Below are 12796 nucleotides of genomic sequence, written 5' to 3'. Positions count from 1 at the left end.
ACATTCACGATGAATATGCTTGAGATATATTTGCATACAAGAAGGCAGTGCATTCAAATATACCTCATGCACAATCCTTGTGGATTTCCTGAAAACCAGACCTATTTATGGCACTTGACGATGGGAGTTGCCTACTGAAGGTGTAAAGACTGTGGGTACATGTTTATCCAAATTTTTAAAAAGCTCATTTCTGTGAATAAAGCACTGTTTTCCAGAAGAAATGTCTTTTAAAATTACCCTCTGATTTTACATATTTATTCAAATTTAGACATATATTTACTAAGCTGTGACATGGCTGTAAAGAGCAATATAGCCATATTGCAATATCATCATATGTTTTTTATAAACAAATTCCACGCCCTATTAAAATTAGCTATTTTGCGTGCATTTGCATGCAAGATTTTTTAAAAAGCAGCTAAAAAGGGGCACGGCATGGGCATTCTGAGACAAAGCCAACAGTTAGGTGCGTAAACCATATTTTAAAACCAGCTGCTACAGCATTCGGCAGCCTGAGAGCCACATATATTTGCTGCTGCTCCTGATGAGGTGTAAGTTTACAGAAATCTCTGTTTAGGCCTAGACTGACTGGGTGAGGGGACTGGATCAACTAGGTGGATTGCAGGAAGAAGAACCAGAGGGTATGAATGCCATCGAGACAGATTGGGCAAACTGGTGGATTAATGGGTGAAACTGGGAGTGGCCTGCACACGAGCATGCATTAAAATCCGCTTCCCTGTGCGTGTAACAGACAATTTTAAAATCAGATATGTGCTTTATGTTTGCTCGAGCAATCACTTAAAATTAGGAGAACACATGCACATGACAGGCATATTTTAAATCATATACACGTAAGTGAGCGCTTGATTTAAAATTCACTCACTACCTTAGACCACCAGGGTCTTATTTTTGGAAAGAGGGTGATTGCGGTGGATTATTACTGTGGGAGGAGGGGGCTCTTTGGTTGGGGCAGGGAAAGCTGAATGCAAAGTAGAAGGGTTTAGGCAGGGGAACAGGGCATCAGCATGTGATATTTCTTTTTTTTTTTTACCTTTTTATTGTGGGGCCACTTCAACAGGTGGCCCCAAGCAGAGGTCTACCAAGACCCCTGGGAGGACCTTCACTTTATTGGGGGGGGGGGGGGGGTTTGAAGTTTGAATTTTGGACCTCGTGCCTTTAAGGCAATGGCAGCCCTAGCCAAGGTGGGCCATCATTACGTGCATAGGGCCCCCACAATTTAAAAAGAAATTACATGACGAAACCACCAAGATATTTTGTCTGGAAGCAACAAATAATCGTGGGAACATTCCCCCTCCCCCCCGTGATAAAATATTGTAGCTTATTAAATAACCCCCTTAGATTGTGAGCTCTCTTGAGACCGGGGAAATACCTACTGTGCCTAAATATAATACACTCTGAACTGCTTGACCAGTCATGAAAGGCAAAATATAAATTAAATAAATTATGTATTTTCAAAAGAAGGTCAAAGCGGATTATACCACAGATAAAGAAATGGCTATGCAGAGATTTGCATTTCAGACAATCCCAAATTTGACAGCCCAAGTAGTTAACTGAGGATGTTCAGAAGTGTACCCCACAACCAATTTAAGCCTGACTCTGTGGACATTTTTCATGGAAAAAGAAAGAAATTCTTAAAAATTAGAATGGACATTCACAAAAAGATTTTGTATGTTTTTAGAACACATAGCAATAAAAAGGCTAAGATCCATGTTTATAGTCTGAGCCATGATATCCTTACCGGTTATCGCTATTTGGCTTTTTGGCCAAGATTTATTGATTTATTTATCGAGTTTTATATATCGTTGTTCGGTTTCACCATCACAACGGTTTACAAAGTTTCGATGTTTAACAGAGTGTTCAAAATTCATACACTTGTTAACATAGTTTTCTTAATCGTTATAAACATAGTTTGGTTGTAACTTGTACAGGTTAATTTACGTGTTTTGGATTGGATCTGCATGTTTTTATGGGCCGATAGGGAGGGAAGTTGTAGCATAGAGTCATAGAGTGTTTTGGTAGGCTTTGGTGAACATTCAAGTTTTTAGTTCTTTTTTGAAGATTTTTAGATTTTCTTGTGTTCTCAGTTCGGTTGGGAGGGAGTTCCATAGCTCGGGGCTTCCTAGAGATATGACTCTCTTCAAAGTTGAGGTAAGTTTGTGACGAGTAGGCGGAATTTTTAATAGACCTTTGTTAGCTGAACAGAGATTGAGAACATGTACAACAGGAAGGGGGAAGAGGGGTGGATATTAACGCCCTGCCACTTGACTCCATAGAGGGAACAATGATGAATAAAAAATTAAAATGTTACCCCTACAGGAAGTATCATCTAGCAGCACAAATATTACAATGTTTTTTATTTAACTGAAAACAGATTAGCCCAGGCCTGATGGGTAGTGAATATATTTATAAATGATCTGGAAAGAAATACGACGAGTGAGATAATCAAATTTGCAGATGACACAAAATTGTTCAGAGTAGTTAAATCACAAGCAGATTGTGATAAATTGCAGGAAGACCTTGTGAGACTGGAAATTGGGCATCCAAATGGCAGATGAAATTTATGTGGATAAGTGCAAGGTGATGCATATAGGGAAAAATAACCCATGCTATAATTACACAAAGTTGGGTTCCATATTAGGTGCTACAACCCAAGAAAGAGATCCAGGTGTCATAGTGGATAACACATTGAAATCGTCGGTGCAGTGTGCTGCGGCAGTCAAAAAAGCAAACAGAATGTTGGGAATTATTACAAAGGGAATGGTGAATAAAATGGAAAATGTCATAATGCCTCTGTATCGCTCCATGGTGACACCGCACCTTGAATACTCGGGCGGATTTTAAAAGCCCTGCTCACGTAAATCCGCCCGGATTTACGTGAGCAGGGCCCTGGCGCGCCTATTTTGCATAGGCCGCCGGCGCGCGCACAGCCCTGGGACGCGCGTAAGTCCCAGGGTTTTTTGAAGGGGGCGTGTCGGGGCGGGGCCGAATGACGCAGCGTTTTGGGGGCGGGACCGGGACGTGGCGCCGGCCCAGGGTCGAGGCCTCCGGACCAGCCCCCGGGTCGGATGACGGCGCGCCAGCAGTCTGCTGGCGCGCGTAGATTTACGTCTGCTTCTAGCAGGCGTAAATCTAGGGACAAAGGTAAGGGGGGGTTTAGATAGGGCCGGGGGGGGTGGATTAGGTAGGGGAAGGTGAGGGGAGGGCGAAAGAAAGTTCCCTTCGAGGCCGCTCCGATTTCGGAGCGGCCTCGGAGGGAACGGAGGCAGGCTGCGTGGCTCGGCACGCGCAGGCTGCCCAAAATCGGCAGCCTTGCGCGCGCCGATCCAGGATTTTATAAGATACGCGCGGCCATGCGCGTATCTTATAAAATCCAGCGTACTTTTGTTTGCGCCTGCTGCGCAACAAAAGTACACGATCGCGCTTTTTTAAAAAATCTACCCCACTGTGTACAATTCTGGTCGCTGCATCTCAAAAAAGATATAATTGCGATGGAGAAGGTACAGAGAAGGGCTACCAAAATGATAAGGGGAATGGAACAACTCCCCTATGAGGAAAGACTAAAGAGGTTAGGACTTTTCATCTTGGAGAAGAGACGACTGAGGGGGGATATGATAGAGGTGTTTAAAATAATGAGAGGTCTAGAACGGGTAGATGTGAATCGGTTATTTACTCTTTCGGATAATAGAAGGACTAGGGGGCACTCCATGAAGTTAGCATGGGGCACATTTAAAACTAATCGGAGAAAGTTCTTTTTTACTCAACGCACAATTAAACTCTGGAATTTGTTGCCAGAGGATGTGGTTAGTGCAGTTAGTATAGCTGTGTTTAAAAAAGGATTGGATAAGGTCTTGGAGGAGAAGTCCATTACCTGCTATTAAGTTCACTTAGAGAATAGCCACTGCCATTAGCAATGGTAACATGGACTAGACTTAGTTTTTGGGTACTTGCCAGGTTCTTATGGCCTGGATTGGCCACTGTTGGAAACAGGATGCTGGGCTTGATGGACCCTTGGTCTGACCCAGTATGGCATTTTCTTATGTTCTTAAGGAAGGGGCAAAAGGTATACCAGTTGTACTAGGGGCCCACTATAACATTTTTTCCTTGGTTTTTATTTATTTATTTATCCTACACCAATCTTCTGCACAAGTTTCATTTGAATATACGGTAAGTGGATTTTGATGCCATTACACAGCTCTGATGCTGTGTGCCAGATTAATGTATTCAACTGCATTGCTTTCTATTTTCTGTTACCATGGCCACATTTTGAAACTCAGTCTCTTCCTGCCAGCCACTATCACTTCTCCCTCACCCCTCACCCCTCCCCCACACCCTACCAGTCTAACCTGCTTCTCCTACCCAGCAGTCTCATGTACCTCCCTATTTCTCATTCTGATCACCTCTCAATCTCCCTCCCTTTACTTCTTCCACAACACACTTTTATGCCTCAGGCAACATCCTGCCACTACCAGCATAAGTCTCAGATACACCTGCTAACTCCAGCTCCCAGGGAGACAGGGTACACAGGCATGAAGGCGATGTTACACTGATGGCATCAAGCTGGAAACTAGGGGGTGAGAGGAATTTCTCTGTCATGTGCCTTATGAAAAGGAGGGACAGCAAAATAACAGTTTCAAACCTAAGTAAAAAATATATAAACCAGCACTTGTGACAGAATATCATCTTGGTGGGGAGGGGGAGGGGGGGAAGCTTATCTAGATTATCTGGTGGATAACGGGGGTCAGTGAACAGGGCATACCAGGGAGCAAGTTTTCTCTTGTGGAACTGATTCAATCATTCACCAAAAAATGCAAGAGATGGATGTGTATCATAATACATTATCAACATACTCCCAAATAAAACATATTTAACATGCTGCAGGAAAATGTTTGCACGCAATCAATACTCTATGCAATTATTTTTCTACTGGCTACAGCTGTAAAGAAGTGCAAAAGTTGTAAATAACTTTATGCCATTTTCCTGTTTAAAAAATGTTTACAAGGTTGAAAGAGGGAGGATTAAAAAAGGGTATGTTCATGTAAGCATGCAATACTCATGGATTTCCATGGATGAGTATTAGAAAATGAATGAAAGTATCCAAGCAAGCCTGCCTATTTGTTTTCCTCACATGTGGTAAACTGCAAGATTCTTTCCTCTCAGCTGTCTTCCAAGACTGTCACAGTCACTCATTCCATATTCATATCTCACCAAGGCCCCGAGACTCAAGCTGACATTGCCTTTTATGGTTCAACAAGTAACAGAGAGCCCCTCCTCTCCCTAAGAATCCAACAGCCCAGTCCCTGAGAGAACCAAATATAGGAAAAGATGTGGGAAGTTCCTTCTGAAATGTAAACGGAAAAAGAGAAGGAAGGAGCAAGTATAAAAAGACCACTTAAAGGATCAAGCAACAGCTCACAGCACTGGTAAGGGCCACCATCTGAACACACAGAACCCTGCTAAGAGTGAAAGAATAGCAAAATAATCATGTGTGACAATGAAGAAAATACTGCTCTGGTCAAAACAGCATTCGCTGGTGATGAAGCTCCCTGAGCAGTCTTTCCCTCAATTTTTGGTCGACCATGCCACCAAGGCATCATGATTGGTATGGGGTAGAAAAACTCTTACGTGGGCAATGAAGCACAGAGCAGAATGGGTAGCCTCATTCTAAGATACCCTATTGAACAAAGTATCATCACCAACTATTAAGACATGGAAAAGATCTGGCACCACACCTTCTACAATGAACTGCACACTGCCCCAGAAGAGCACTCAACCTTGCTAAATGAAGCATCTCTCAACCGAAAGGCAAACTGTGAAGAGATGATCCAAATTATGTTTGAAACCTTTAATGTTCAGCTATGCATGTTGGAATCCAAGACTGCTCTCTCTATGCCTCTGGTCATATTACTGGTATTGTTCTGGACTCTGGTGGTGGTGGGAACAAAAATGTGCCCATCTATGGCCATGCTTTGCCTCATGCTATCATGACCTTGCAGACTACCTCACGAAGATCCTTACTGAATGTGACTACTTTTTGTCACTATTGCAAAGAGGTAGATAGTCCGTGATATCAAGGAGAAATTATGTTATACGGCTTTGGACTTTGAAAATGAAATGGTCACAGCAACTTCTTCATACTTTCTGGAAAAGAATTATAAATTACTCAATGAACAGATGATCACTATTGGCAATGAGCGTTCTGCTGCCCTGAAACCCTCTTCCATCCATTTTCATTGGCATGGAATCTGCTGCTATCAATGAGACAACTATGTGACATTGACAATAGGAAGGACCTATATGCTATCAATATTCTCTCCAGTGGAACCACCATGTATCCTGATATTGCTGATCATATGCAGAGAGAAATCACTACTTATCTCCCAACACGATTAAAATATAAATTATTGCTCCCCTGAGTGTAAATACTATGTGTGGATTGGCAATTCCATCCTGGCTTCCCTGTCCATTTTCCAGCAAATGTAAATCAGTAAACAAGAACACATTTATTAATTTATTTGGTTTTTTTTATATACCGATGATCATGAGAACATGTCACATCAGTTTACGCTTTCAGGCAAATATTCATTTTTAAAAAACATTTGCATTTCAAAAGTAAAGGAAAGGATATAAATACATAATTTCACAATAAAATAAAATAAAATGTAAAAAATAAATAAAACAGAAATTAAAATTAAAAGATTAAAGATTCAAAAGATTAAGAAAAGTAGTAAAATAATAAATATTAAAAGGGCATAAGATTAGTAAAGTTCTTGGAAGGCCTGTTGGAATAGCCATGTTTTTATGCCCTTTTTAAATACTTTAATATCTGATTCCATCTGCAAATCTTGTGGCAGGGAGTTCCACAATTGGGGCCCAGCAATAGAAATTGCTCTTTCACGTACATTGAGATGTGCAATTTTAGGAGATAGTATAGGCAACATCCCAGTACCAGTTGATCTTGTGATTCTTGAGGGAATATGGAAATGTAAAGTTGAGGTTAGCCATTCAATCTTTTCGTTATACAATGTTTTATGAATTAAAGATAAAACTTTGTGTTGGGCTCGATATTTGACAGGCAACCAGTGAAGATCCCTCAATACAGGAGTAATGTGGTCGGATCTTCTGGTTCCCAGTTAGAAGTCTAGCCGCCGAATTCTGCAGTAATTGCAAAGGTCTTGTAGTATTAGCAGGTAGGCCCAATAACATCGAATTACAGTAATCTAACTTAGATAAAACAAGAGCTTGCAAGACAGTTCTAAAGTCTTTTGGATATAAAAGTGGCTTCAGTCTTTTTAGAACATTCAGTTTGAAGTATCCATCCTTGATTATTCTTTTAACTCATGCTTTTAGAATGACTTCACCGTCTAGAAAAATCCCGAGATCTCGGACCTCAAAGGAGATAGGATATTTTTTGGCGGCTTCCAAAATTTCTAGTTCTTTTGCTTGGCTTAGTTTAGGACAAATGTATAATATCTCGGGTTTTTTCGAACTGAGAGAGAGATTCATTTGGGTTAATACTTTGCTAATTGCAGATTGATATATGTCCCAAAGTTTAAGAGTTAAGTAGATTGATTTTTCTATTGGGATTAAAATCTGATCATCTGCGTATATAAAATAAGAGACTAAAACCAGATAAAATTTTACATAAAGGAAGCATATAAATATTAAAAAGAGTAGCGGACAACGAAGATCTTTGAAGTACACCGTGTTGAAGATCAATCTGTTTGGATTCTTTATCCTGGAACTTCACTTTAAATGATTATTCAAATAGGATTTAAACCATTGGAGAGCTGAATCTTTTATGCCTATTTCATGTAGTCTATTCATAAGAATTTTGTGGTTCACTGTATCAAAAGCTGATGAGATATCTAACATTATTAGAAAGTAAGTTTGGCTATTGTCAGAACCTCGTAGGACAATGTCCTGTAATGAGACTAATAAAGTCTCCATACGGTAATGCTTTCTGAATCCATATTGAGTGGGGAATAGGGTACTATGCATTTCTAGGTATTCAGATAATTGGTTGTTAATTACCTTTTCTAGGATTTTGGATATGCTAGGTAAACTAGAAATGGGCCTAAGGTTTGACAGATCCTGAAAAATGGGTTGAGGTTTTTTCATAATTTGTTTTACTATGGCAGATTTCAGTATGTCAGGGAAAGAGTCTTCAGTGATAGAAAGGTTAATAACCTCAGCAATGGTCTGGAGATTATATTAGTGACTATCTTTAGACATTTTATAGGAATGTAATCGATGGGATATAATGCTGGGTTCAGATTTTTTATAATGCCCTCAATTTCAGATGAGGAGATAGTTTCAAAAGATGTTAAGGCAATTTTGGGATTGACTGGAAGAACAATGTGACTTGAGTCACATAAAGAGATGTTTTCTAGTAAATTAAGAGTTCTGTCTCTAAAATATTGGGCAATTTCATTACATTTACTGTTAGGAGAATCAGATGAGAGAGAAATGTCGATTAGGTAAAGAGTGCTCTGGGGTTATATTGAAAGTTATGTATTTTATTTGAGAAATAATCTCTCTTTGATTCATTAGTGGAGTCATATTTGTAGGGAAATGTTCTATAGTTATTTAAGGAAATATTGGTAGGGGTCGCCTTCCATTTCTTTTCTGCCTTTCTCAGAGTTTGCTTCAGAACTTTAAAGTTCGGGTGTATACCAGGGGGATTTTTGTTTTTTGCTGATAGTGGTTTCTTTCCTGATTAGTGGGCAGCAGCTATGAGCTACCTTTTTGGTAAGCGAGTAACATGAGTTAGTAGCATTGTTACTATTTGATAAATCTAACTCTTCCAATACTTTTGAGAGGTGATCAGTTAGAACATCTAACTGACAGGGCTTCCTAAATTCTATAATATTTTTATTGGTCAAAGTTGAACGGCTAGGATATTGAATCTTAATGTTTGCAGAAATTAGTTTATGATCAGACCATGAAATAGGAATAACAGTGGGAAATGAGAAATTATCAATGTAAGAGTTGATAAATATCAAGTCTAATGTGTGACCTGCCATATGGGTTGGGCAATTTACTAGTTGTTGGAAGCCTAAGGCCGTCATCGAGGTAAGAAAAGCTTCACAATTGTGAGACAATAGGTCCCTATCTACATGCAAGTTGAAATCTCCAAATATAATTGTTGGGATGTCCATGTTTAAATTATTAACAAAAAAATTAATTCATCCATCATCCACAGAAAATGCTTTTAAAAGTATATATATTCAAGTACAGTGTGTGTATATATATATATATATATATATATATACACACACACACACACACACATACTGTTTTGTATAGATACACCTATATAATCTAATATATATATAAGAACATGCCATACTGGGTCAGACCAAGGGTCCATCAAGCCCAGCATCCTGTTTCCAACAGTGGCCAATCCAGGCCATAAGAACCTGGCAAGTACCCAAAAACTAAGTATTTCATGTTACCGTTGCTAGTAATAGCAGTGGCTATTTTCTAAATCAACAATTAATAGCAGGTAATGGACTTCTCCTCCAAGAACTTATCCAATCCTTTTTTAAACACAGCTATACTAACTGCACTAACCACATCCTCTGGCAACAAATTCCAGAGTTTAATTGTGTGTTGAGTGAAGAACTTTATCTGATTAGTTTTAAATGTGCCATATGCTAACTTCATGGAGTGCCCCCTAGTCCTTCTATTATCTGAAAGACTAAATAACCGATTCACATCTACCTGTTCTAGTATATATTATATATATATTATATACTTATGGGTATATGTATATACTTATGGGTATATTATATGTGTATGCTAATGTTTAACCTACATAAGTCTCAGAAATAAGCCATTTTTAGATCATAAGAAATGTAATCATAAAAACTGAATTTTATCTTATTTTACAAAAATGTTCTAAACAATAAAACAGGGGAAAATAAATATTTTGCAACCATTTCACAATGTGACCTCATCTCAATCAACTTTTTGCAATTTCCTTAAAACTGCTTTTATAATAATCCTTTTACCTTAAACCAAATGAAATGTTTAATCATATATTCTGCTATGAAATACATTCTTCAAGCTCAGAAATAATCAGGCTTAGCTGGAAGTAGGGAATGGGTATGTAACACTGATGGATGGTAGCAAGAATAGAGGACAAAATATTCTGAAAAAAATGCATCAGCTGAAGTTAGTAGTCTTCACCAAAGAAGATTCTGTAGAAAAATGCAGCTGTGATGGTCAGTTCTAAATCCGAATACAATAAATTCTGAATATGAATCCGCCAGCATGCGCTTCAGCTAGGACTTCTGATGACCATACAAGCCCCTCACTTAATCCAACTCCTAGTTCTCCTATATCTTATCACCAAGTTTGGCAATAATATAAACAGCTACTAAAACTAGTGGCAGTGCTGCCTGAATATCTAGCCACAACCAGCCTGTTGGCATAGACCCAGATGATTTCTGGAGAGTTGTTGACTGCTGGAACTAACATAGCTACTTCATGGCCTGCAGTATCACTAAATTAGTTCCTTTCTGCACCCATTGTGCCCTTATCACCTCTCCCCTTACTTCTGTTCAAGGGAGTGAGGAGAGGATTGTCTATAATGTTGCACCTCCCAACCCCATTCCTATTATCTTCATGGAATATGATAGCAGATAAGAACTATTAAGATCCTATCTAGTCTGCTGAATTCCAACCATAGCACAATGCCATAGAACCCAGTCAATTTCTGGCTCTCCCCTCCTCTCTGATGTTAGGAATCCTGTTTTTATCTAATGTTTTGTTTTTGTTAATTCAGTTAGGGACGGATTTTAATAGCTACGCCCGATTTTATAACATGCGCACGTTATAAAATCTGGGGTCGGCGCGCAAGGGGGTGCACACTAGTGCACCTTGCGTACGCCGAGCCCTAGGGGAGCCCCAATGGCTTTCCCCGTTCCCTCGGCCCCCCCCCACCTTCCCCCTCCCTTCCCCTATCTAGCCCGCCCCCCAGCCCTACCTAAATCTCCCACCTTTATTTTATAAGTTGCACCTGCCTCCGAGCAGGCGTAGGTTGCTTGGGCTGGCCATGATCCCGGGCACAGCGGCAAATGGCTGCTGTGCCTGGAGGCTCCGGCCACACCCATGCCCCGCCCCTTTTTTGAGCCCCAGGACATACGCGCGTCCTGGGGCTTTACACGCGCTGCCAGGCCTTTTGAAAATAGGTCTAGCACGCGTAGGCTTTGAAAATCTGCCCCTTACTGTTTTTGTCTCCACCACCTCTACTAGGAGTCCATTCCATGCATCCACTACTCTTCCCATGAAGAAATATTTTCTAATGTAGTTCCAGAGTCTATTCTACTTGTATCATCATACGTTGTCCTTTTGTTCTAGAGACTTCTTTCCTCTGAAAGAGGTTTGCTTTTTGAGCATGATTCATACCTCTGAGGTGTTTCAATGTCTATCATCTCTCTCGTCTCTCCTCTATATACTTATTTAGGTCCTTAAGTCTTATATATCTACCTGGGCAAACCAAGTGTTTGCCCAGGTAACTAGAATAACTACATTTAGCAAAGGAAAGCTATTTTGTACTAGTATAGTGATGGCGAACTCCAGACCTCGAGTGCCACAAACAGGCCAGGTTTTCAGAATATCTACAATGAATATGCATGAGAAAGATTTGCAACTACTGCACCCATTGTATGTAAATCTACCTCATGCACATTCATTGTGGATATCCTGAAAACCTGGCCTCTTTGTGGCACTCGAGAACTGGAGTTAGCCATCGCTGTACTAGTACATTCTCACTGCGACAACCAAATACAGCAATGGCATAGAACTATACATCTCAAAACTCATGCATGTGTCTGTGCCTGGCATCCAATTTTCAAATGTCATGCTTTAGCACTGTATTTTAAAAAAAGTAGAAATATGTAATAGGGATTACAGGGTGAGATCCGAGACATGCATCTAGCATAGGCCCTGTTATTACATCTGGCATAGAGACTTGTAGTGTCTGTGAAAACAGGCCTTTTCCAAACAACAGAAGTAGCACAGATTTATTTTGCAAAAACAAGCAGATTACATTAAATTTGTTTAGCTTTGTGGGATTTGTTTATATATAATGGATTTTAAAACAGATTTAAAGATATTCATCTTGTTCTAAATGAGCACCCTATTCATTCCAAACATGAAACTGTGCACATTCTTTTTTGATCTTGTAAAAACAATGGTTGCCATGTTAGTCCACATAGATCCACAGAAGTAAAAGGTGCTGTGCTTTTCCCGACTTAACAGATTTTAGATGAGGTTTCAATAGCAATGCTCCCTTCACTGTACTGAATTATCGAAAGGAAAATAGCTCTTATAAACTAGAGAAAAATGTATTAAGCAAATCCAGTAAAAAGATATTACCTACAATTTGCTGGTTAACCTTTATTTCTCAGTTTTACAAGATCAAAAAACCTGAATCCTCCAGTTCACTGAACCCTGCTACAATGTAACTCACAGTAATCTCCCTTTTGTATTCTTTAGGGTTTGGTTTTTTTTAACTGGTGTGTATTAAAACAACTTGTGTTGTACAACTTTAGGCTCCATCAGATTATATTTTAAAAAATGTTCAAGAATTTATGGGCCTGATTTTCAAAAGGCTTTTGAAAAACTATCTGGAGGCTTGGGCGGGCAAGAGAGGCATTCGGTGGGGGGGGCGCAAGAAAGTGTATGTACGTACTTGCAATTTTCAGAAGTATGCACAGACATTTATATCTGTTCCAGAGGTATAAATGCCTGTGTAAATGTAAGCACGTAA

At 39.7% G+C, this 12796-nt stretch overlaps 1 protein-coding gene and 1 pseudogene across 2 annotated transcripts in view; one reads left to right on the top strand and one right to left on the bottom strand.

The window, feature by feature from the left end:
- MED13L (mediator complex subunit 13L) overlaps positions 1-12796 on the bottom strand; it is a 667498-nt gene that overhangs the window by 564261 nt on the left and 90441 nt on the right. The gene's annotated exons all lie outside the window — the stretch shown is intronic.
- LOC115100633 lies at positions 5500-9233 on the top strand (annotated as a pseudogene).

The sequence above is a fragment of the Rhinatrema bivittatum genome, chromosome 11 (assembly GCF_901001135.1).
Source record: "Rhinatrema bivittatum chromosome 11, aRhiBiv1.1, whole genome shotgun sequence".
Classification (NCBI taxonomy): domain Eukaryota; kingdom Metazoa; phylum Chordata; class Amphibia; order Gymnophiona; family Rhinatrematidae; genus Rhinatrema; species Rhinatrema bivittatum.
This window is presented reverse-complemented; position numbering and strand designations above follow the sequence as displayed.